The 26,239-nt window shown below is 37.2% G+C and overlaps 2 pseudogenes; one reads left to right on the top strand and one right to left on the bottom strand.

Annotated features, from left to right (window-relative positions):
* Positions 1-14,071: 14,071 nt before the first annotated feature.
* On the bottom strand, positions 14,072-19,646 carry LOC122746504 (annotated as a pseudogene).
* A 51-nt stretch (positions 19,647-19,697) lies between these two features.
* On the top strand, positions 19,698-21,575 carry LOC122750529 (annotated as a pseudogene).
* The last annotated feature ends 4,664 nt before the right edge of the window (positions 21,576-26,239 follow it).

A 26,239-nucleotide genomic window follows, 5' to 3' on the forward strand; every position in this document is an offset into this window, starting at 1 on the left:
CTACTACTACTACTACTACTGTTGACTTCTATTGTTGTAGCTGCTGTTGTTGCTGCTGATATTACTGCTATTGCTACTATTACTACTGGGGCAGCTAGGTAGTATAGTGGATAGAGCACTGGCCTTAGAGTCAAGAGGACCTAAGTTCAAATCTTACCTCAGACACTTACTAGCAGTCACTTAACCTCATCCAGGGCAATCTCCACTCTTCCTGATTTGGTCATTGGACCCAGATGGCTCTGGAGGAGAGACTGAGTCTGGTGACTTTGCAAATTATGACATCACCCCGATGTCATGGTCTTCTTCAAGAATGAAGAACCAACAACAACAGCTGCTAGTGGTGCTACTATTGATGATGCTGATGCTGATAATAATGATAACCATAGCCAGTATTTTTATGGTGCTTTAATATCTACAAAGCACTTTATAAATATTTTCATTTTGTATTTCCTCTCTCTGTCTCTTTCTCTTCCTCTCTCTCTCTCTCTCTCTTTATATATATATATGCATATGAATAATCTGAGGTAATTGTGGGGTAGAGGGGCTATCAGATGGGAGAAGCATGAGAAGCCTAAAGCAGGAGTTGGACTTGGATCTCACCTCTGACGAGAAGCAAGGATTCTAAAACAGAGAAGAGATGGGCGTAGATCCCAGGCCTAGAGGACAGATTGTACAGAGGCAGAGAGATGACAGATAGAGTGCCACGCATGACGAACAACAGGAATGTCACTTTGGCTAAACCATGGAGTTCACAAAAGGGAGTAGTATACATTAAAGCTGGAGATGTGGATTTGGGATTAAAGTTTAGGATCACACTGTAGGGAGCTTAATTCACTTAAGCTTGTTAGTAGGGTAAATAAATACTACTCCTTTTCCTGGCACTGGCACTGTGGTAATTGAAGCATATGTAGCACTTGACGTTTTACAAAATGCTTTCCACATGAAGCTCTTCATGAATAATCATGCATCCAGTGGATACTCCAGCATGCATTCATGAGAAAGGTATGAAATTGACAGGACAGATCTGCTCTGTTCTCCCTTAAGGACTGACAAACCTGATTTGCAAATTTCAGGAATTGGCTCACTCTAAGGCCTTTTAGGTTGCCAGTGGTTTTCAATTCAATTCAACAGATACTAATAAAGCACTTACTATGTACAAAGCACTGTGCTTGAGGTTGGGGGGTGGTGCAAAAATGAAAGAATCCCTGCCATGGAGAAGTTTGCACTTTTCTATAATAGCTTGACTTTTGGGGGGCTCCAGACCTGTGATATCACTAATGTGGGGAATTTTCGTGGAAACTGACCACCAAAGCAAATTGGCAGCTTATCTCAGAGTAGCTTAGAATAACTAGGAGTCTTAGAAAGTTACCTGAGGCACTGAGAGGTTGTGGTAGGAGCAATATCCTGACCTCTACCCCCATGAAGGCTTACTTTTTTTTCTTAAAGGGTATTGAAGCCATCCTGGAGACTTCATTGGCCCAGGAGACTGAGGTCCCTGACAGAGCTTCCTGGTGTCCTAAATGTAAAAATCATAAGTCAGGAATGGTTCCTTTAGGTTTTTGACCATCAGAATAGCACATCCAACTCAAAATCTGAGCATCTACATCCAACTGAATCAATGCAGTATTTTTTTCTTAATTTCCCTCCTACACCTAAAAAAATGTCTTTCTGTTAACTCTTAGATGGTCTACAAATATTCCATTTCCTTACAGTATTGAACCTGAAGTACTAGCCTAGCCTGACCTAGACCCAACCTATAAAAAAAGTTGCATGGCTTGCTCAGCACACCTCTAGTTTGTGTCAGAGACAGAATTCAAACCCAAGTCTTCCCACATATAATGTTGATTCTTAATCCCATGTGTCATTCTGACTCTGTCTCCATTTTATTTTATTTTTTAATCATTAAAATGATAGAATTTTACAGAGTATGAAAGTCTCCTAGTGTTGTAGTTTGATATAAAAGTCGAATTCTACCTCAGATCTTTACTGGCTGTGTTTCACACATAATAACCAAGAACTTATCTTCTAAGTCATAAGTGGTAGGTAGATGAAGGCAGTTCCTATAGTTCCCTCAATGTAGAGTTCCCTAGAATAATGAAATCAAACATCCTTTACTGTTTTTAGTGCTAAGGGGTGTTTTGGACATAAAACTATATGAATTTATAAACTAAGATTCTCTGTTGCTTTAAATATGTATAGGAATGTGCAACAAACATATGTATTAGTGTGTTTATGATATTTTATTTTTTTAAAATAATGCTTAAAATGATTTCTTTTTCCTAGATTTTCTATTATTATAAATGATCATTGCTATTATGTATTAACACTTAAAAGATTGCAAAGCACTTTAAAAATATTATCTCATTTAACCTTCACAACAAACCTGATTTTACAAACGAGGAAACTTTAAAATAATAATAATAAAAAGGCTAGAACCTCCATATTACAAAGGAGAAAACTTTTCATGTGTGGTAATCCTAGCTTGTCCATAGTTGATAGTTTTCTCATTCTTCGAGACTCAAAATCCCATCCCTCCTTCCCCATTTCCTCATCAGCCTGGTTTCACTTCTGTTTTTGTTGGTCTGAGGTGTTCTTCCTTCTGTCATTACCTCTTCTGTCCTCCCACAGAAAAGCCATTCCAGGCTTTCCTTTCATCTCTCCTGCACTGTTTAACTCGAGCTTTTGGCAATCCATAATCATGATGACTGCTTTCAGCAGAGCTGAGTATTGGGGTGCTAACATAGCAACATGTGTTGGGGGGCATCTACAGGCTGCATTCTGCCACACATACACTAAGAGAACCAAGATGAACTACTTGGCTAATCAAGGACATCTCACACTCAAACCTTGCCCTCTCATCATCTCTGCTCCAATAAATCTTTCAGCTTATCATTACTCCAAAGAAAGGCTAGGACAATAAATCTTAAATTCATTTATCATTCAAGCTAACCCACAACCTCTTCTCTGTAGCTATTTATTACTATTAAAATAATTTCCTGCAATGATTATAAACCACTCCCAACCCATGCACATTTCAAATTAAAGAAAAAAAAAGATTGATTGTAATTTTTTTCTAATATGGAATATTGACATAGAATTTGGTATGCCATTTTTCATGCCCAAAGATCAAAATAGTTTGCAAAGTTCAATGCTAAATAATAATAGAGCCTAATTTGAGAAATGCAGGAGAGTGGAGAAGATGATTCCAGATAAGATTGGAAAACAGACAGGATGTTGGTATTAAAAAAGCCTTTTAGCTAGATGCTAGACCTACAGCAAAGAGGGCTCTGTTACAGCTCGGTCCAATTAGTGCCAATAATGAATCCCTTTAAGTGGTTGCATGTACTTGAATTTGCATTATTTGAAGTTATAATTATGTAAAATATGATAATTGGTTCCAGCCCAATGGAAATATTCAGTACAAGTTAGAATAATGCAACTGCTTCAAGGGATTCATTATTTACGCTAATCTGGATCAGGGCCTTTACGGCTTTAGACTAAGAGGGAACAGGTCCTTTGGTTGGAGATTTTTAATAATAGTAATAAACAATAACAAAAATAGTAATAAAATAGAAAGTTTTTAAATAAAACTGATAGTTAAGGAATATGGAGAGCAGTCAATAGGAATAGCTACTTCTCTCCTATCTCATTAGCATCACACTACCCTTAGAGAGAATAACTAAGCATGAATTCCTGCTTATAACTCCCCTGTGCTGGCAATGAGCTCCTACCCATCAGCTCTGTCCTTATTTGCTACACTCCTTCTGTTTTCTTTTTGTTCTCATGGATTCCCACAGCTTCAGGTTTCAACTTAATACAAATGGCTCCAAAATCTTTATTTTCTGTATCAGCCTTTTCCTGGTTCTGCATTTCCAACTGCTTGCAGGACATCTCCATCTCAATTTTCCACAGACATCATAAACTCAAAATATCTAAAACTGAATCTACTATGTTCTCCCCAAATTTATTTCTCCCCCTTGCTAGTAACTCTACTTGTCCAGTCACCCAATCCTGAAATGTCTATTTATTCATCTTTTTTCTCCTCATTCCTCCTCCCCCCCAAATATACACATACAGACTGCAATACATAGAGTGCCATGCCTGAAGTAAGGAAGATCTGAGTTCAAATCTAACTTCATATACTTACTAGTTATGTGACCCAGGGCAAGTCATTTAATCTGTCTTACTCAGTTTCCTCATCTGTAAAATGGAAATTATAATAGCACCTACCTCCTAGGGTTGTTGTGCGGATCAAACAAGATAATAATTATAGAGTGCTTAAAACAGTGCCTAGAATATATTAATAAAAATAATAATAATAATAGTTGAATCTAATGATAATAAATACTTTTAAAAAAGGCTTCTTAGTGAATGAGTTGGAGCCTCAAGAGAAGATTTACAGAAAGACATGGATAAAAATCCCACAAGGTTATATGATAGCAGGGTTCTGTTAGTTGTTGTTGTTGTTGGCTGGTGGTGGTGGTGGTGGTAGTAGTAGTAGTAGTAGTAGTAGTAGTAGTAGTAGTAGTAGTAGTAGTAGTAGTAGTAGTAGTAGTAGTAGTAGTAGTAATTGTTTTACATCCACAATATCTCCTTCTTTATCCTCTCCTTTCTAATTCAACCATCAACAAAACAGTATGTGCCTTTATTACTATCTTCCTATAGTCAATAGCCTCCTAAGGAGCTATCATTCTCCTATATTGCTGGGTATCACTTCTGATTCCTAAGTTTTATAAAATTGATGGTGGTCACCTAGAATTTATAAATCCCATTCTCCATGTAGAATTTTTGAATTTTCAACATCTTAGGAAAAAATTGTTGGCAGTCTGGTGGGAAGGCTTCACAACCACATCTCACCTCAATGAATTATATTAGGATGATATCCTTGAACCCTTATACACAATAAAAGTTTTATATACTCATCTTAATTGTGGATGGGAGATAACTTTTTTTTTATTCAACAAAAAAGAATTACTAGAAGAGTAAGGTATAATTCAATATATGAAAACCTGTAAATTCTATACAACAAAAACACTATAATTAAAATGACATATTGGAAAAATATTTAGAGTATGATAGATAAAATTTGAAATCTATAACATATAAGAAACTTTTTTTTAAAGTCATAGTGGTAGGGGCAGCTAGGTGGCACAGTGGATAAAGCACCGGCTCTGGATTCAGGAGGACCTGCGTTCAAATATGGCCTCAGACATTTGACACTTACTAGTTGTGTGACCCTGGGCAAGTCATTTAACCCTTACTAACCCACCCCAAAAAAATTCATAGTGGTAATTCCCAAACCATAGTAGATAAATGGTAAAGGGATATAAAGAGGCATTTTTTCTCTTTTTTTTTAAATAAAAGTATTTATTATTTTCCAGTTACATGTAAGGATAGTTTTCAACATTTGTTTTCATTGGATTTTTAGTTCCAAATTTTTCTCCCACTCTTCCTTCCCTCCCTCCTCCCCAAGATGGAAAGCAATATGATATAGGTTATATATGTACAATCACTTTAAACATATTTCTGCATTAGTCATATTGTAAAAGAAGAATCAGAGCACAAGGGAAAAACCTCAAAAAAGAAGGGAAAAAAACCAGCCCAAAAGTAGAAATAGTATGGTTCAATCTGCATTCATAATTCACAGTCCTTTTTTCTAGATGTTGAGAACATTTTCTATCATGAGTTCTTTGAAATTATTTTGGATCATTGCACTGCTGAGAAGAGCTAAGTCTATCACCAGTCCTCTCTCAGTCAGCATCAGTTCATGTAAGTCCTTGAAGGTTTCTCTGAACTCCTCTTGCTCATTGTTTCTTATATCACAATAGTATTCCATTAGATTCATATACCACAACTTTTTTAGCCATTCCCCAATTGATGGGCATTCCCTCGATTTCCAATTCTTTGCCACCACAAAGAGAGCTGCTATAAATAATTTTGTACACGTGGGTCCTTTTCCCTCTTCTATGATCTAAAGAAACAATTTTCAAAGGATAAAACATGAATTGTCTTTTGTTATTAGGGTTTTTTAAATTGTTAATATTTGGCATTTTTCTTTAAATATAATTTATTTCAAGATATATTCCTCAAAGAGCCATAACTTGGCTTGGGGGGGGGGGGGGCAGGGTGAAAAAGAAAAAAGCAAGCAATTCAGCAAAACTAACACATATTCTAAGAATGGCCATATATCCAATATTCCATATCTAGCATTCATTTGAAAGAAAGAGGATGGTATATTTTCTTGTGTCTTCTTTGGGGAAAAGCTTTATCATTAAGAGTATATAGCAGCAAGGGCAGCTAGGTGGCACAGTGGATAGAGCACCAGCCCTGGATTCATGAGGACCTGAGTTCAAATCTGGCCTCAGATACTTAACGCTTACTAGCTGTGTGACCTTGGGCAAGTCACTTAGCCCTCATTGCCCAGCAAAGAAAAATAATTTTTTTTTTAAAAGAAGAGAACTGGACCTTGGAGTGGGGTGGCAGGGGGCGGGGTGGTGTGGGGAGAAAGGACTAAGAAAGAAGGAGAGAACACTAGTTCCACCCAAAAATATTAATTATTCATAACAAAGAAATTATCCAGGAAAATTGCCCTGATATTCTAGAATCCAAGGGTAAAATAGAAATTGAAAGAATCCACTGATCACCACCTGAAAGGAATCACAAATCAAGAACTACCAGGAATATTATTGCCAAATTACAAAGCTCCTAGATCAAGGAGAAAATAGTGTAAACAGCCAGAAAGAAACAATTTAAATATCCTAGAGACACAGAATAACTCAAAATTTAGTAGCTTCCACATTAAAGAGTTAGAATGCTTGGAATATGATATTCAGAAGTGCAGAGAACTTAATATTACAACCAAAAATCAACAAAACTGAGTATAATCTTTTGTAGGGGGTGGATATTCAATGAAATAGAGGATTTTCAAGCTTTCCTGAGGAAAAGACCAGAGCTGAATAGAAAATTTGACTTTTAAATTCAAAACTCAAGAGAAGCATAAAAAGGTAAACTGGAAAGAGAAATTTTAAGGGATTCAATAAAGCTAAACTGTTTACATTCCCAAAGGGGAAGATGATACTTGTAACTCCTAAGAATTTTATCACTATTAGGACAGTGAAAAGGAATATACATAGGCCAAGGACAAGGGTGTGAGTTGACTATGATGAAATGATTTCAAAAAAATAAAATTAAGGGGTGGGGGGCGAGAAAGAGGGGATGCACCGGGAGAAGGGGGAAGGGAGAGATAGACAGGGGTAAATTATCTCACATAAAAAGGTTGTAAAAGCTTTTATACTGGAGGGGAAAATGGGAGAGGGACTTGAACTTTACTCTCATCAGAATTGGCTCAAAGAGGGAATAACACACACTAAGGTGGGTATAGAAATCTATCTTGCTTTACAGGGAAGTATGGGAGGAAGGACATAAGAGAAGGGGGTGGTGGTAAAGGGGAGGGCAGATTAGGGGACTTTTTAAGAAGGCAGGAAAAAGAAAAAAGAAAGGAGGATAAATGGGGGGGGTTAAATAGGAAGGGGGAAAACACAATTAGTCATCACAAGTGTGAATGTAAACGGGATGAATTTACTTATAAAATGGAAGTGGATAGCAGAGTGGATTAAAAAACGGGATCTGAAAATATGTTGCTTACAACACTCACACTTGAAGTAGAGAAACACACAATAAAAATGAGGGGTTGGAGCTGAATCTATTATGCTTCAGCTGATGTTTTTAAAAAAGCAGAGATAGCAATTGTGATCTCAGACAAAACAAAAGCAAAATAAGTCTAATGAAAACTAGGGAAAAACTTGTACAGCAATTTTCTCTAACAAGGGCCTCACTTCTCAAATATAAAAAGAGCTGTGTCAAATCTATAAGAATTCAAGTCATTCCTCAACTGGCAAAAGGTAAAAGGATATATAAACAGGGAGTTTTCAGAAAAAGAAATCAAAACTATCTCTAGTTATATGGGAAAATGCTTTAAATCACTATTGATTAGAGAAATACAAATTAAAACAACTCTGAGGTACTAATATCATATTGGTTAACATGACAAAAATGACAATTGTTGCAAAGGATTTGGAAAATTGAGACACTAATACAATGTTGGTAGAGATAAATTGATCCAACCAATGTGGAAAGCAATTTGGAAGTATTTCCAAAGGGCTATAAATAACTTTGCATACCCTTTGATCCAGCAATACCACTATTATTCTATATCCCAAAGAAATCAAAGAAAAAAAGAGAAATGACCTTTATGTACAAAAACATTTATAGTAGCTCTTTTTGTAATGGCAAAAAATTAGAAATTAAGAGGGTGCTTATCAACTGGGGAATGGCTGAATAAGTTGTGGTACATGATTGTAATGGAATACTATTGTACTATAAGAAATGACGAGCAGTATACTTTCAGAAAAACTAGGAAAAACTTAAATGAAATGATGCAAAGTAAAGTAAGCAGAACCAGGACAACATTGTACACAGTAACAGAAATGTTGTACATTGACCAACTGTGAATGACTTAGCTATTCATGCTAATTCACAGCTATTCTCAGCAATACAATAATCCAAGACAATTCTGAAGGACTTGTAATGAAAAATTCTATCCACCCCTAGAGAAAGAACTGAAGCAGATGAAAGCATACTTTTTTTTTTACTTTCTTTATTTTTCTTGGATTTTTAATAGGTTTTTTGGTCTGTTTTTTTTTCTCAAAACATAGCTAATATGGAAAAATGTTTTGCATTACTACACATTTATATTCTGTGTTAAATTGCTTTTATCCTCAGGGAGGGGATAGGGAAGGCAGGGAGAGAATTTGGAACTCAATCTTTTAGAAAACAAATATTAAAATTGTTTTTACATGTAATTGGAGAAAAACAAAATATTTTTAAAAGAATAAATATTTTTATTTAAAGTTTTGAGTTCTAAATCCTTCCTTCCCTCCTTCTTCCCCTCTCCCCTCCCTGCATGCTTTAGGCTATATTCAATCAACATAGGTATATATATAAAATTTAGTCTTAGGTATGCTATTTTCCTAGCTGTTTACTTCATTTAAATAATTTTTAGCCATTCCCTAAGCAATAAGTAACTATTTGGGGGGAATTCAAATAGTTAATTATCACTTGAAAAATGTTCAACCAAATAATCAGAGAGATATATTAAAACAACTTTGAAGCATGCTCCACACCCATTAAATTGGCCACATGGGGAAAAAAAGGAAAAATTCAATTCAAGTACAATTGCAGGAAAACTATGCACTAATTCATAGCAATCTGGAATTATGTAGTGAAAGTTACAAGAATAATTATATCCTTTGGTCCAACAATTCCATTCCTATGAATGTAATACACTCTGAAAAGCATTAACTAAGCATATAAAAAAAGAAATATTTTCCAACACGTTCATAGAAATTAATATTTGCATTATGTTGTATGACAAAAAATAGAAATAACCTAAATGTCCAACAATAAGGGAATGGTTAAATATGTATATAGTGTTACATTAACTAACATAATAATATAATCTAATTAAGATCTTTTTGTTTGTCCTTTGTTCTCAAAGAGGAGCATGACATCAGGGTGATATCAAGACTTGTACTGAATTGAATTTTAAGTGAGGGAGGGCTGTGCAAGGTCACCAACCTCTCATTCTCTTTTCCAGAGCCATCTGGATCCAGTAGCAAGATATACATCAGGACAACTTGAGATGGCCCTGTATATTTAAGGCAATTGGGGTTAAGTGACTTGCCCAAGGTCATTATAGCTAGTAAGTATCTGAGGTGAGTTTTAAACTCAGCTCCTCCTGACTCCAAGGCCAGTGCTTTATCCACTGTGCCACCTCATTAGTTGCCTCTAATTAAGGAATTTCAAAAAGTCTATTAAGACCCTTATGAAATGATACAAATCAAGTTTTAAATCAGAAGTAGAAGAAGATATACATACTTAACTTTGATGAGATGAGAATAAGCAAATAAAAATAAATGGACTAGTGAATCCTGATAAGGATTTATCAAGAGATGCACAACATGATTATATTTTATGCATTGAAATTAATATCTTAAATATCAGTAGTTCCCAAGCAAATTTTGTTGTCTTAAGTTCTTAAATGGAACTTTTTTCAATTAAAAACCATAATACATTCAAAGTAATTTCCTAGGTTTGGGTGACAAAGGACAGGGAAGGTTCAAGGAACACTAACAACTCAGAAGTAGGGACGGAGATCAGGAAAACATCATGTGTAACAGCTTCTCTGGTTAGGCCTGGAATGACCACCTTGCAAAAAGGGCCCAAGTCACTAGAGACTTAAGTAAGTTCCCTACCTTGGGAAGAGGGGAAACTAACATGAGGTGAGGGGTAGAGGGTGGGGTTTTCCCTCTACAGCAGGAGTTTGGAGGCTCTCTCTAGAGGAATAGAAGAGAGAACATATGGAGAAGAGTGAGGTGGCAAGTCTTTCCAATGACATATGACAATTGTACTTTACAAGGGCCAGTGGCAGTGACATCTGTAGCTCCCTACCCCAAACTCAAGCGATCAAAGGAGACTTTGAGACGTGAAAGCCAAAGGGCCAAGCAACAAGGTTTTGTAACTGTCTCTTGTTTGGTTTGGTTTGGTTCTGGTTTTTTCTACTTTCCATCTGTATCTCTGCTTGGTTTCAACTCCTTACGAATAAAATGGTCCTCCCAGAATAAGCAGATCACTCCAAATCTCATTAGCATGCTGTTAACTCAAGCCTTGTATACTCTTTTCAAAATGGATTTAAAGAGATGACTGAATTGATACCAATCAGAAGGTTATTTCATTAGTCTAGGTAATAGGAGATTAGTTCTGGTTAGATTAGAGAATAGCAGAGGAAAGATTCCAGAGATGTTGTGAAGTTAAAAATTACAATTCTTGGCAACTGATCGGATTTGGGGAGAAAGATGGAAGACTAGAAGATGTCTCCAAGTCTATGAACCTGATGGATTGGAAAAACAGGAGGAGGGAGCCACATAATCATGGCAGTTACTTTTTAAAATATTGACTTTTTACCTCCAGGACTAGGGCTCTGGAAATACGAGGGTTGAAGCTGCTTTTAGGACCTAATATAAAAGCAGAGAGACGCCATTGTGGAAGTGGAAAAAAAATTCAGATAGTGAAGATTACTAAGGTGCTGAGCACCCTCTCGTGGCTAACAGAGAAGTTACAATCTGCTGGGAAGCTGATAGTCTTAAATGTGCAATAGACACAAAGAAACAGTTTTAGCAAAGCTCCACCTGGTGGTACATCTGAATCCTAAGTTGATTGAAACCCCTTACCTGAATTTTTATTTAGGTGACTGTACAAAAAAGACAAACCCAAATACCTGTGTCCCATAAGGATTTTGCACTGGTACTAAAATAAGATGGTCTTGTTTTTTCAGAGAAATATGTGGGGTCATTAAAAGAACTTTGCCATTTCCCATAGGCAATCAATCCATTTTCTTCTGCCTAGTTTCTCTGCCTAGTTTTTCATCTAATAATGATGAGGATGAAAATTTCTAACATTTATATAAGTATGGTTTACAAAGAATTTTAAATTAATTATCTCATTTTAAACCTATATAAAATCTTCATGACAATGGTCTATGCATACATCATGGGTATTATTTAAAAAGTAGAAAGAAAACTGGCAAGGTTTTCATAATTATAAAGATGTAGTAGATTATAATCTACATCTTTATAATTACGGAAGTAAATATGAAACATAGAGAATATAAAATCCCACAATATTTGTTTCAATCGATACAATGAAATTTGGCTTGAACATTCTCCTCAGAGATATATTCTTTTCCCCAACTGAACTGAACTAAACATACACAAAGATATAAATAACTTTATTCAGCAATTAGCTTGAGTGCTGATATCAAGTGCAATGTAAAATAGAGATAATATATCAATTCCAAATGTTTTCCAGTGTCATAGAAAATATAGGATGATCATCCTATATAGGATAGATTTATAGATGGAAGGGATTTTAGGGGCCAAGGAGTCCAACCCTCTCATTTTGCAGACGAGAAAATTAAAACACAGTTTACATGACTTGCCCAAGTTCACTTAGGTAATACATGTCAGAAGTGGGTTTTGAACCTGGATCAACCTATTCCAAGAGCAGTGCCCTATCAAGAATGCCATTCTACAAATCCTGGGAAGAATTGAAAAACAAGAATGATTCCCTATTGATAATAAAGTTTTCTCACCTCTCAATGACATATTTCTAATTGTATCTAGCACAGGAAGAGTGCCAAACTCCATCAGTGAAATCCACAGTAACACACAGAGATTGTGCTTAATCAATATTTGTTGAATTGGAAGATGGATAGTTTACATGGCATATTAGATTTATTATTTATTATTTATGATCCCATAATATACAATTATAACATAAATCAGATAAGAAAATGAAATATAATGTAAATAGTAAGAAGATCATTTGCCCCACTGATGTTGCAGTGTTTAATAAGGGTCTTACCAGTTTTCCATACCAATAAACATATTAGCAAATTGAAATAGAAAAACCTAGAATTAAAGATTAAATCTCAAAATTCCTCCAAATCAGAATTACAAAATCACAAAACTTTAGAGTTGGAAGAGATCCCACTTGCCATCTTGTCCAACTCACCCCCAAAAAATGATTCCACTATAATATACTTCACAAACATTCACCCAGTCTTTGCTTGAAGACCTCTGCTAAGGGGATATAGGCATTCATCACCTCCTGAGGCAACCCATTCCACTTTTCAATATTTCTGTTGGGAATTGTTTTCTTTTTCTTACATCAATCTTAAACTTATATCTTTGTACCTTTTACCTATTGTTCCAATTTCTTCCTTCTGGAGGCTAAATAGAGTAAGTCTAGTCCCTCTTCCTTATGAAAGCCTTTTAGTAGTGTCATGTACCTCCTGTGTTTCCTCTTGTCCAGGGTAAACAGCACTAATTCCTTCATCCATTCTATATGGAATAGACTTAAAGAACTTAACAATTCCAATTGCTCTCCTCTAGATATTCTCTAGCTTACCAAAGTGCTTTCAAAAAGGTAGTGCCTAGAATGCAGTTCTTCAGATGTGCTATGATTCAGGTAAAGTAGATTAGAAGTTAACAACTCCTTATTCTTGGAACCTTTGCCTCTCAACACATACTAAGCACAGTGCCAGGTACATAGTAGGCATTTAACAAATGCTTATTGGTTGTTAATCAGATCAAATTAGCTCTTTTTGATGACCAAATCACACTACTGATTCAAGCTTGAAGTCAACCAAAAATCTCCAGGCCATTTTTCAAAAACAAATTGCTGTCTTACTGCATCTCCCTTATCTTGAACTTGTAGAGTTAATTTTTTGAACCTGTTTATAACTTTATGATTATCTTTATTATTTATTTTCATTTTTCCCTTCAGAAACTTTATTGATCACTAAGTAAGGCAGAATTCTGTGCAGTGACTACTCAGGTTGAGAAAAGACTCCAAAGGATGCTCAGAGGATGATGACAACATCACAGGGAAAAGGCAGAGGGAGTGACAGAGTCAAGGCCTCCAAAGAACAAAACCTTTTGAAAAAACTATCTTGAGTTTACCTATGCATGTCCCACTAAAATTAGGTTTCATATAATGGAGTATCCTCCTTTATACATAGGAAACATGAAATTTCATGGTTTTAATCTCTGGTTCTCAAGGTGTTACCAGAATGGTCCCTTTCCTAATTTTAGCCTCACTAAATTTTGTTCTACTTAACTTTCTTATGTCACTGTGTTAACCTTGGAAGTTTGCAACAGGGATTTCTGGAGGATAGAAAGAGAAATGTCACAAACTGGCTCAGTTTTTCCCTTCCCTAAACCTAACACAAAAGCAAGACCCATCCTGTTAAAATATTCAAGATGAAATCTGGGTGATGGTATAATTATTTCATTATTAAGTTTATGCAGTGATGGCAATGAGGTTGTCAGGTACAGACCTGTACTGCTTTTTTAGGAGAAACCCAGCTCTCCCACACCCAAAGAACAGAGCAGGAGGATAGATGAGCCACTCCTTCTGAAGCAGCCTTCCTTCTCCAATGAAAACATGACTCTTACTCTGACATGCTCTTGTTCAGGAAGCTGGAGAAATGAGGCTAACTTAATTCTATATGCAAGTTTTAAGTCTGGTTTTCATTTTTAACCAGCAACTTCAACTGAAAAAAGAAAAGAATACTTCTCACTTTCTGCAGTTGGCAGCCCCTTTACATCACTCCAAATTTCCATTCCATGTCTATAAGTTGGTAAATCATCATCATCTGTCCTACTGCCCATCTGGGAAGGATGGGAGAATTCTATTTTCCACTCTTCAGAAAAATAAATGGCTTTCTCTTTACTGGGCCCAGAATAATGAAAGCTGTTCTGGCTTGGTCCACAGTCATATCTTCTTAAAGGCACAATTAGGAACTAGAAAAACATTTTTATTTTTTCCCCATGATGTTCTCAAGGACCCCAGTTTAATCTGATTGGTGGCAGCAAAGTCAGATAAGTTGCCCAAATAAATATTTCACCTTCCTTGGGTTTCACTAGGAAGTGAAAATGCATTTCAGTCTAGGTTTCCTATTGGCTGATCTGAAGCACACTAGAATGGGTACAGCATTTTGGTGGGCTCTAGCACCAGGTCTCACAAAGTGAAGTGGAAGCTTTTTATGACCATGTATGACCACATTACACACAAACCTACTCTGCCTTATACAGTCCCAATGAATTCAGTCACTGACTATAACAGCCAACTCAGCAGGTACCCTTTCAATATGTACCATCTTGATGAAGTTCAATCTTATAAGACTTAACCCAGTGTTCTAACCTGGCAATATCATTGGAAAGCCTGATTATCATCCCTCTTAGCTATCCTCCCAGCCTTTTAGCCACTATACATTTGATAAGGATGCTGTCTATACTTTTATCCAAATCATTCATAAAAATATTAAGTTGAGCCAAACAGAGGTTTCTGAGGAACTATTTTGCTAGAAGCTTCCTACCAAGTTAACATGGAAACAAACCCTTGTTTTTGCTCATTTTACAAATGAAGAAATTTGACTCTATGGAAAGATTAAATTACTTATGCAAGGTGATATACCTGGTATCCACTCAGAGCCAGAATTTAAACACCACTCTCTAGAGTCCCAGTTCAGTGATCTTTCCACAAAGCCATCCTGCCTCTACTAAGACTAGGTTCTGGTTAAATTTTTGTCATTGTCTTTAATTTTTTTGTCTTATTTTTATAAATTATGAACAGATTTTAGGTGAGCATACCCTTTTATTTCCATAGAATCATAGATTTAAAGCTGGAAAAGAATTTTAGAGGCCATTGAGTTCAACACCTTCATTTTATATTTGAGGAACCTGAGATAGTAAGGCACACAACTAATTTTCCTGGAGTCACACAGCAAGGTAAGAGTTCAATATTTGAACCTGTCTTCTTGACTCCAAGTCCAGTGAGCTATTCGTGAAGCCTCCAATAACTTTCTGAATAATTATTTCAGATATTCCCTTTATTTTACTGCTATAACTGACATCATAATGTTTTAGACCTTCAACCTAAGAATTTAATTCTTCCAATGAAAAGCTGGGGCCTTAGTTCCTAGAAGTCTCCCGGTTGTGATTATTACTATGGCCTCAAGATGGCATTAGGGGACTTAAACTACGTGTAGTTCTACACTGTCCCCAGAGATCATGATTCCCCTCTCTTCTGTTTGTTGACAAATTTCTCCCAGCTAATTCATAGCACCTATATTGTCATAGTACCTACATTGCATCCAACTCTTCAGGATGTATTATTTGTCAAGGCTTTCCTTTTCAATGCCTTAATGTCTTTCTTAACATAAGCCACAGTTTTTTCTTTTTCCCAATTACCAGCAATTTCCCTGTTTGTAATAGATTGTCTGAAATTAATATAACATCATATAAAACAACCATTCCAAAATTCCCATCCTTTTGGCTACAAGGTATCTTAAGAACTTTTTTGGTGTTTCAATGTGCTTTACAAATTCAGTTCCTTCAACAAATATTTTTGAAGTTTTAGGAGAGGGCTTAGGAAAATACAAAGAAAAGAGAAAATAGCCCAGCCCTCAACAACCTTTACATTCTACTCAAGGTATAAAATATGCACCCAGATATGTATAATAAAGGAAAATTGAGGAATAAGAGAAGACCCACAACTAGGGAAGATAAGGGAAGTACTCATGGAGAAGATGATGCCTGAGCTATGCTTTGAAGAAAGATCAAATATTTGAGTTAATAGATATAATAGGGCAGCAAACATAGCACTGGGCTTGGAGTCAAGAAGATATGGGTTTGGGGCAGCTAGGTGGCACAGTGGATAGAGCACCGGCCCTGGATTCAGGAGGACCTGAGTTCAAAACTCAGACACTTAACACTTACTAGCTGTGTGACCCTAGGCAAGTCACTTAACCCCAATTGCCTCACACCAAAAAGAAAAAAGAGAAGATATGAGTTTAATTCACACTTTAGACATACCAGCTGTGTGATGCTGGACAAGTTTCTTAATATCTCTGAATCTAAGTTTCATCATCTCTAAAACAGGTTAATGAGAACATTGGCCAGGGATGTGCTGAAGCCAGCTCCAATCAGCTCAATATAGTGAATTGTTAAGTTTTGAGTATGATCATTTATACCTCAAGGGTCAACCAATGCTACAAATCAGGGCTTAATTTATTGTTTTGGTGAATGTCTAGATTCAAAAAAGTGATGGATAAAATGTTAATAATGTAGATTAAACTTAAAAAGTGTATAATGAGTACATTTTGGGGAAAGCCACTTATTAAATATCTACCAGGACACAAATGCATCTACCTCACAGGGTTATTATGGGTATTAAAAAATATAATGTATATTAAGTTTCTGAAAACATTAAAGGAATATATAAATGGAACTAATATTATACCATGCATAATTACTGTTGATTCCTTTTTTAAAAAAACCTAAATGATAATAAAATGGCATACTTAACAGTAAACCAATACTGAAATGAATTTAATATTTCCTTAGTGATTCAGAAAAGTAAATTCATAAAGTGCCTTTGGTTCAGCATTATAAGGATTGATCATCATTTATTTCTTAGATGCACTGATATTCCCATAGATAATGGCAATTGAAAGAAAAATGGGATAATGTGGCATGTACTGATTATGAAAAGCTAAATTTGCAAGGCAAATAAAATAGGGAATAATTATTTATGCTATGGAAGAATCCTAGAATTTTCATGCGATATGTTACTTCATAGATCCTTTATTTCAATCAATAATTTTATTTCATTGTTCTTTATGAAAAGATTGTACATTGATTTCTTATATAGTAGTAAGTTCTTTGTGAGAGTTTAAAATATGATGATTGAAACAAATTCGGGGAACCAATATATTCTTGTTCACTGGTACAGTGAAAAGATCAACTGATTTGCAACTCAAAAAATAAGAGGTGAAATTTAGTGTTTCTCATAATTGGGATGTATGAAAAAAGTAAGATTAAAAACATCAAAGAATTGGTAAGTGGGAGGAAGCATCAGATGAACTTTACTCTTAGCTGATTGACCAAAGGAGAGTTAAGTGCACACACACACACACACACACACACACACACACACACACACACACGCTTATGTCCACCAAAAGAGCTTGGTATGGAAATACATCAAATGCAATATGGAAATAGGCAGGGACAGGGAGAAGGGAGTAGTTAAGAGAGAAAATAATATTGAGGAAGGAACAGTTACTTGCAAGCAAAACAAACTTCCTGATCCCAAAGAACTGATTAAAAAGGGGGAAAAGAAAAGCAAAGAATTGGAAAAGAAGAAAGTTCTGATCAGTTGTAAAATGGTAGAACAAATTGTAGCATATCAATTAATGAAATATTATTTCACAATAAGAAATGATGAAAGATGATTTCAGAGAATTCTGGGAAGTAGAAAGTGATGCAAAGTGAAAAAAACAAGAAAACAAATTATACCATAACAATAACACTGTAAAGAAAAACAATTTCATCAGAGTTGGAAACCTTAATCAAAGCAATAATGAGTAATATCTCCAGAATCCCTATGATGAATCCATTTTGATGGACTCACACTGAAGAAGTAGAAACACTTCTTCAGACATGGCTGCCATGGGGGGTTATTTTTCTTGAATATACTTATTGTTGCAAGTTTATTTTCCTGTTTTTGCTTCAGTTGATGTATTAGGGAGAATAACGGTAATGTAAGAAAAAGAAGAAAAATAGATTGTTGTTCTTGTTCTTTTGTTCAGTCATGTCCAACTCTTTGTGATCCCGTGGACCATAGCATGCCAAGCCCTTCTATCCTCCACTATCTCCTGAAGTCTGTCCAAACTCATGTTCATTGCTTCTGTGACACTACTCATCTCATCCTCTGCCATCTCTTTCTCCTTTTGCCTTCAATCTTTACCAAAATCAAGTTCTTTTCAAGTGATTCCTGTTTTCTCATTATGTGACCGAAGTATTCAGGCTTCAATTTCAGTATTTGTCCTTCCAATGAGTAGTCTGAATTAATTTCTTTAAGTATTGAGTGATTTGATCTCCTTGCTTTTCAAGAGACTCTCAAAAGTCTTCTCCAGAACCACCCATCAAAACCTTTGTAAAATGACACACAAGAATACATAAGGCAGCTCAGAAGGGATCACTGACAAACAGGACAGTTTTAAAAGCAGTAAGTCCAATTTACCATACATTATATATTAAAAAAACAAGCAGTATAGCATAGAGATACGTGGTTTCCTATATAATCCTCTTTTGGTGTTCTTTTAGTGGCTTACATTTGGAAGTGCTCATTTTTGTTTTTTCTTAAAATAAGAATTTAAATTTGTTTAAAAAAGCAGATTACACTGTACTTACCTCAATTACTTTTTTTCTTTTTTTTTCAAGGCAATGAGGGTTAAGTGACTTGCCCAGGGTCACACAGCTAGTAAGTGTCAAGTGTCAGAGGCCGGATTTGAACTCAGGTACTCCTGAATCCAGGGCCGGTGCTTTATCCACTGTGCCACCTTGCTGCCCCCCTCAATTACTTTTTAACAGAATTATTAAATAAATAGATGCAAGAAATGTGGGCATGATTTACCTAAATTTTAGAAAACCTTTTGATAAAGTATCCTATACTATCCTTTTGGAGAAAATGGAGAGACTATATGATAACACAGTGAGATGAATTCAGAACTGATCAGCTGGATTCACTCTAACATTATATGTTAGTTGTCATCATCATTATCATCATCAAGATAAAGTATTGAGCTTTGTCTAAGAAGAGAAACTCAATAGAGATAAATATAAGGCCTTACAGTTGAGTACCCTGCCCCAAAATCAATTTTACATTTTAAGATGGGAAAGGTATGGATAGAGAGTAGTTCTGAAAAAAAGATCTGGTGATTTCAATAGATTGTAAGCTCAATATGGGGCAGCAGAATGATGTGTCAGCCAATAGAACTAATGTGATCTTAGGCTACATTAAAAGTGGCATAGCTTCCAGAAATAATGTGCTGCTAGTGTGTTCAACCCTCTTCAGATAGGATCTTTATGTCACTGTATCCAGTCCTATGTGCTATGGTTTAAAAAGTACATTGATACTCCTCTTCCTCCTTCTTCCTCTCCGGGCTCCCCTTTGCTCATGTTGCGGCCGCCTCTGCCACAGACTCGGGATCCACGCCAACCCCCTTTACCATGGAGGATGACCATAAACTGGACCGACAGAAACTGCAGGCACTGAAGGACACCGCCAACCAGCTGCACATCAACTCCATCCAAGACACCACTATGGCCGGCTCGGGCCACTCCACATCATGCTGCAGTGCGGCAGAGATCTGGCAGTCCTCTTCTTCCACACCATGAAGTACAAGCCCCAGGACCCCAGGGACCCCCAGCAACAACCGTTTTGTGCTTTCCAAGGGTCATGTGGCTCCCATCCTCTATGCAGTGTGGGCTGAGGCTGGCTTCCTGCCAGAGGCTGAGCTGTTGAACTTGCAGAAGATCAGCTCCATTCTAAATGGCCACCTGGTCCCTAAACAAGCCTTAACAGATGTGGCTACTGGCTCTCTGGGCCAGGGGCTTGGAGCAGCTTGTGGAATGGCCTATACAAGCAAATACTTCGACAAAGCCAGCTACCATGTTTGTTATTTGCTGGGCGATGGGGAGATATCTGAAGGCTCCATCAGTTTGGGAGGCCATGGCCTTCATGGGATCCTACAAGTTGGACAACCTGGTCACCATCCTCGACATTAACCGGCTGGGCCAGAGTGACCCTGCTGCACTGCAGCACCAAGTGGAAGTGTACCAGAAGCAATGTGAAGCCTTTGGGTGGAACGCCATCATGGTGGATGGACACAGTATGGAAGAACTCTGCAAGGCCTTCGACCACAGCAAGCACAAGCCACTGGTTGTCATTGCAAAGACATATAAGGGCAGAGGAATCTTGGGTGTGGAAGATAAGGAATCTTGGCATGGGAAGGCCCTCCCCAATAACATGGCAGAACAGGTCATTGAGGAAATCTATGGCCAAATCCAAAGCAAGAAGAAGATTCTAGCTACCCTCCCCAAAGAGGGTGCCCCAACAGTGAACATCACTAACATCCAGATGCCCTCTCCCCCAAATTACAAACTTGGAGACAGGATGGCCCCCCGCAAAGCCTATGGCATGGCCCTGGCCAAACTGGGGCACGCCAGTGACTGTGTGATTGCCCTGGATGGGGACACCAAGAATTCAACCTTTTTAGTACTCTTCAAGAAGGAACATCCTGATGGCTTCATTGTTTCATTGCAGAACGGAACATGGTGAGCATTGCCATGGGCTGTGCCACACAGGACCTGACTGTGCCTTTCTGCAGCACCTTTGCTGCCTTCTTCGCCAGGGCCTTCAACCAGATCCAGATGGCAGCCATCTCTGAGAGCAACATCAACCTTTGAGGCTTGGATTGTGGAGTGTCCATTGGTGAAGATGGGCCTTCTCAGATGGCCCTTGAAGATCTTGCCATGTTCCGGAACATGTGTGGGAGGCCATGGAACAGTCTTTTACCCAAGTGATGCTGTGGCTACTGAGAAAGCAGTAGAGTCAGCTGCCAACACAAAGGGCATTTGTTTCATAAGGACCAGCCACCCAGAAACATGATCATTTACAGCATCAATGAAAACTTCCAGGTTGGCCAGGCTAAGGTGGTTCTGAAGAGCAAGAATGACCAGGTGACTGTGATTGGAGCTGGGGTGACCCTCCACGAAGCCTTGGCAACTGCTAAGCAGCTGAAGATAGAAAAGATCAATATCTGAGTGCTTGATCACTTTACTATCAAGCCCTTGGATTAGAAGCTCATCCTTGACAGTGCCCGGGCAACCCATGGCCACATCCTGACTGTGGAAGACCATTACTATGAGGGTGGCATAGGAGAGGCTGTGGCTTCTGCCATAGTGGGTGAACCTGGAATCACTGTCAGCCTCCTGGCAGTTGCCAGCATCCCCAGAAGTGGGAAGCCAGAAGAGCTGCTGAAGATGTTTGGCATCAACAAGGACACCATTGTTCAGGCTGTCAAGGAGGCCTTGTCTAAAGCCTAAGATGCCTGCTGACACTTCTAGACCAAAATGAGGGGGTAGGGAAGAGAGAGAAACATTCCTGTAACTTTGAATACATTAAGTACCTTTTTTGTTTCTACTGAGGATCAGTTGAAAATAAAAAAATATATTTTAAAAAAGTACATTGATAAACTGGTACATTCCAGAGGAAGGATACCAGGATGATAAAGGACCTTGAGCCTATGACATATGAGGATTGGTTGGGCACATTTAGCCTAAAATACTCAGGAAGGAAATAATCATCTTCAAGTATCTGAAGGGCTGTCATGTGACAGAAGGATTAAACTTGATATATTTAATTGCAGGGGTCAAACCAAGAGCAATGGGTAAAAGTTTCAAGGAGGTTAATTTAATTTCAATATTGGAAAATTTTCCTAACAATTAGAGGTTTCTAAAGGTGGAATGAGCCTCCTTGAGAGGTGATGGCTTCCCCTTTCTTGGAAGTCTTCAAGCAGATGTCTCATGACATCATGAGGTTTCCTTTTCTCTATAAGTTGTACTAGATGAACTGAAGGGTCCCTTCCAACTCTAAAGTTCTGTTATTCAGAGATTTGTGATGTCTGTTTTCTTCCAGCTATCAACCTAGGATCTTTTTAGTGTTTCTTAAATTGGGCTATACCTGTATGGTGAATATATACTTACATGAAAAAAACTTAGCAAAATACCTATATCATGAAACACTCTATACAAAATTGCTGCCATAACCAATCAATAAACAGACCTTTATTAAGCACTTAATGTTCTTACCCCAAGAAAGCCCTATGAGCATTAGTGAGTCTAAGCATTCTCCGGAAGGAAGATACACAGATCATGCACAATTAGTAGCAGGACAGATTTATTAGAAGAATGCCATGGGGATTGATTTCAAGCAGTTAGAAGCTCCCTCAAATATGGTGGAAAGAGCCCTACTTAGCAGCACTCATAACTCATCCCTTCTTGCCCTGAGAGGTTTACTGGGTACTAAGCAGCTATGAGGAAATGGAGACTATTAAGAGGACAAATTCACATTCCATGTAAGTTATCCTTTTTTGATGCTGAGGGGTTTTGAAAATCTCGAGACTTGAATGGAAAAGTATCAACAGCTCTTTCATGACCTGACAATGGACATTATTTTTTTCATAACTGCTTCTGAAAGCTATATCAGGGGAAGGCAGAGGCTGAGAGAAACTTACATATTAGATTTTATTCCTAGGAGTGATACTGAGTCCAGGATAAATGGTACATGCTTACCACATTAGTTTTATTGGGTTAATACAAACAGCTCTTCTTGACACCTACCATGCATAGAGCTAAGCACTGCATAAGATACAATGTTTATATAAGATATGGTCCCCAGGCAGCTTGGTGACCTAATATATATATAATATTGGCTTCAACTGAAATCCTTGGAATCAGGAAATCTTAAGTTCAAATTGGGGCAATGAGGGTTAAGTGACTTGCCCGGGGTCACACAGCTAGTAAGCATCAAGTGTCTGAGGTTGGATTTGAACTCAGATCCTCCTGAATCCAGAGCTGATTCTTTATCCACTGTGCCACCTAGCTGGCCCAAGATACTTACTTTTAATGTGACCTTGGGCAAGTCACTTGATGTCTTTGTGCCTCAGTTTCTTCATCTGTATAATATCAAATATTAGATGAAGGATGATAGCACCTACTTCCCAGGATTGCTTTAAGGATAGAATTGGATCATCTTTGTAAAATACTTTGAAAACTATAAATTTTTATATAAATACTATTTTTTACTATTATTGGGAGGGTGTTTAGTGCATTGGGTGATGGCAAGTGACAAAATGAAGAGGAAGGAAGATAATAAGTCAGTTACTAAAATCTTTAAGAAAGTTGAAAAAGTGATCTGAAGGTCAATAACACAAGGATGTGTAAAAGATTGCATGAACCTCTAAAAAAAAGATTTTGAAGGATTGTGGCCACATAATAGCATAGAAACAACAATGGGAAGCAAAGAGTTTACCTACTACTCTAAATGATCCTTTGAGCTAGAGGGGAGTAGGGCAAGGAGTGGCTTCCAGTGGAAAGGGTTACAAGGAATGTATAGTGCTCAAGGAAGAGTTGGATTTCAGTTGAAGCCAAGAAGAGAATGTTGCTTATAACATTCATGACTGCATGGAAGTTCATTGAGTATAAATTGTAAGTTTTAAAAGGAATGATAGAATAGGGTAGGAGGTAAAAGAACCAAGTACAGATGAGCCTGTGAAGTAATGCTGGCTATTAGAATGGAGATTAGGAACATAGAGGGGCATGTCCTTTGCACTTGATACATAAAGCCTAGATGGCTGATAATGTGGAGGCAATGCAATGCAAGGTAGGTTATTCTGTTAGCACAACTAATCTAGTAGAGGATTTATAAAGATAGTCTACTTCATTCTTCAAAATAGAATTTTGAATCTTGTGTTTTGGGTGCTTTCTCTAATGTTTTGTCCCCATGATGAGCTATTGCTTTGTCTGGTATCAGGAGGGAGTCTTCAGTGCTTGAGTGAAAGGAGTGGAGATGGGATGGAAGAGAAGAGCTGGAGCCTCCATAAAATCTACATAGAACATATAATTATAATTTCATAAAAAATAATGAAATGAGAAGTCATCTTACCTCTACAACTTTGCTTAGTTTGGTACTCAATTCATGGCAAATACTCAATAAATAGTTTATGAATTAACTTTTTTTTGTTTTGTTTTTTTGTTTTTTTGGTTTTTTTTGCAGGCAATGGGGGTTAAGTGACTTGCCCAGGGTCACACAGCCAGTAAGTGTCAAGTGTCTGAGGCCGGATTTGAACTCAGGTACTCCCGAATTCAGGGCCGGCGCTTTAACCACTGCGCCATCTAGCTGCCCCGAATTAACTTTTAAAAGTCACTAAAACACACACATTATGGTTCCTAGTAAGTAAATAACTAGGTGCTGTCTGCTTTAAGGTGTAGTGGAAAGGTCACTAAACCTGACTCTGTGCACTTTGTTTAAAATCCTGGCTTAGTGCCTATGTAACCTTGGGAATGTAATTTTCTCTGTTTCCTCATTAGTCAAATGAGAGGTTGGATTAAATTATTTCTAAAATCAACTCTTATTATTCTAGTTGAGTCCATTTATTTATTTATTCATTCATTCATTCATTAATTTATCTGTTTGTTTATTTAATCATTTATTTGTTTGTTTATTTGTTTCAGAGTACCAACTTTGCTGGATTGAAAATTATCCATGTATGGGGTGGCTAGGTGGCACAGTGAATAAAGCACCAGCCCTGGATTCAGGAGGACCTGAGTTCAAATCTGGCCTCAGACACTTGACACTTACTAGCTTTGTCAGCCTGGGCAAGTCACTTAATCCCCATTGCCCCACACAGAAAAAAAAAATATTCAGCTGTTGCCTTGATGAGGTAAACCATTGAATCACTTGTACTCATTCATCTACTCAGCAAGCATTAATTTTAAAAAAAAGAAAAAGAAAGAAAATTGTCCACATATGTGTGGGTACTGAGCTGAGAGAGACCTCCAATTGATGACTATCCCTAAATTGTGAATTTTGGTGACTAAAAGAATGATGTTGCCCTCAACAGATCTAGAGATGCTAAGATACAGGGAAGACTTCAGGGCATACTGTGTTGAGATGCTTATTGGACATCCATCTTGGCAAGGTCCAATAGATACTTACTGATATGGAATTGAACTGCAGGCAAAGACAAGACTGTTATTTGAGCTATCTATACAGAGGTGATAATTAAACCTATGGGGTTTGATGAGATCACCAATAGTGAGGGTAGACAAAGATTACACAGATATATAGTTACATACATATAGTCAAGGATAGTATAAGGTTGATTATCCAGAAAAAGAGACTGAGGAGTAGCTAGTTAGGTAAGAATAGAATTGGAAAAGAAGGGGTCATGGTAAGCCAGGAAGAAGAGGTTATTTAGGAAAAATATGTGGTCCACAACAGCAAATACTGCAGAAAGATCAAGAATCATAAACACTAATAGAAGGCCAATGAGTCTGAACAATAATAGATAACACGTAACCTCGGAGAGAGCAGTTTTAGTTACATAATGAGGTTGGAAGTCATATTACAAGGTGTTGAAAAATGAGTGTGAGGTGAAAAAATGGATAAGAATAGACAGTTTTTCCTCGTTTTGCTGTTTAAAAGAAGAGAAAAGTCCCTCTCAGGAGGAGAAATGGAAGAGGGCATTTAGAAAGTTGTTGCAACTCCTCAGAGAAACAGGCAACATGAATAGCCATCAACTATGGCAAAGTTAGCAGGTTGGTTCAGCACTGAATTAGTGGACAGCACCACACCAATAGTTCACTAGATGCATTCCACAATCTTTGCAGCAGGATATAGGGCCAATGCTTTTAGGAATATTTAAAAAGAAGTAATTTTCTAGGGCCGAAGTAATTAATAAAGTTGACCAAATTTTGAACTTTTGGGCAGTTTGTATTATTCACAAAGAAGCTCAAGTGAATGTTTAGTCAGGGAGTGTTAGTAATGTGCATTTTACAATAATTCAAGTCTTCCACCTTATTTCCTTGGAAATTGGAGACAGGTAGCAATAAATATTGATAGGGAGAATAAAGGTGAAGGGAGGAATAAGAAGACAAGAAGAGAGACAAAGCAGGAGAAAATTGAAAAATGGAAAGAAGAAGCGTGA

This window comes from Dromiciops gliroides, chromosome 1 (genome assembly GCF_019393635.1).
Source record: "Dromiciops gliroides isolate mDroGli1 chromosome 1, mDroGli1.pri, whole genome shotgun sequence".
NCBI classification, from domain to species: domain Eukaryota; kingdom Metazoa; phylum Chordata; class Mammalia; order Microbiotheria; family Microbiotheriidae; genus Dromiciops; species Dromiciops gliroides.